Here is a 1,204-nt window from a genome sequence, read left to right as displayed (position 1 = left end):
AAGTTACAGCCAAAATGGCTGAAAGGTATTCAATATATGATTATTGTAATAAAAGATGATTTGCATATCAGTGATGACTCATTTGTCCCTGACACAAGGGTACACATGTTAAGGGGAAGAAAGCTGAGGTAAATTTCCCTCCTCTCATGAGGAAAAAGAGCGGGAATCTCCAGACAAGAGACTGCAGCTTCCCACAAAAAATTCTCAGGCAGTATCCTTTCCCCACTAGGGCCAGGATGTGATGGGAATCTTCCCCCAGGGTGTCATGTTTGCACAGAAGGTAGCACTAGCTATTCTCAGGGATCCTGCAGATAGCGTGCACATTCTAGTATAATACTCAGACCGGCGATTGTGTCGGCATGGGTTTATAGCGCTGTGGCAGTGTGGACAGGTACCTTATCAGCAGAGATGGAGACCCTAGTATGCATATAGATATATATATATATATATATATATATTAAAGATGCTGTCTTGAGATATAGGTATATATATATATATATATATATATATATATATATATAACATGCCCAAAGAGACATGAGTATACTGGGTCCTAGAGTCAAAGCTATGTCGATTTCTGCTTGACGTGTCCTGTAGACTATGCAATGGACAGATGATGCCGACTTAAGAGGCATATGTAAGGCTGAGGATTGTGTGGAGAAAGGTTCTCGGACCTGGTCTCCACAGCTATAGCTGGTAATTCTGATATTTTGCCTTATATTCCTGCACAGCCTAGGAAAGCACGACATTATCAAATGCAGCCTTTCGAATAAAGAAACAAGAAAGTCCGAGGTGCGTCCTTTCTTGCCAGAGGCGGGGGAAGAGGAAAGAAGCTGCACAACACAGCTAGTTCCCAGGAACAGAAGTCCTCCCTGGCCTCTACAAAAATCCACCGCATGTCGCTGGGGCTCCACAGGCGGAGCTAGGCCCGGTGGGGGCACGCCTTCGTAAGTTCAGCCACAAGTGGGTTCACTCCCTGTTAGATCCCTGGGCAATAGATATTGTGTCTCAGGGATACAAAATGGACTTTGGACTTTGATGGACTTTGAGAAGATGCCCCCTCACCGACGGCCCTGCCGGCTTCCCCCCACGAGAGGGAAACAGTGTTAACTGCAATTCACAAATTGTATCTTCAACAGGTGGTGGTCAAGGTTCCCCTCCTTCAACAAGGAGGGGGTTATTATTCGACCATGTTGTAGTCCCG

Source organism: Pseudophryne corroboree, chromosome 4 (assembly GCF_028390025.1).
Source record: "Pseudophryne corroboree isolate aPseCor3 chromosome 4, aPseCor3.hap2, whole genome shotgun sequence".
Taxonomy (NCBI): Eukaryota; Metazoa; Chordata; class Amphibia; order Anura; family Myobatrachidae; genus Pseudophryne; species Pseudophryne corroboree.
The sequence above is the reverse complement of the archived record's forward strand: the minus strand, read 5'-3'. Positions refer to the sequence as shown.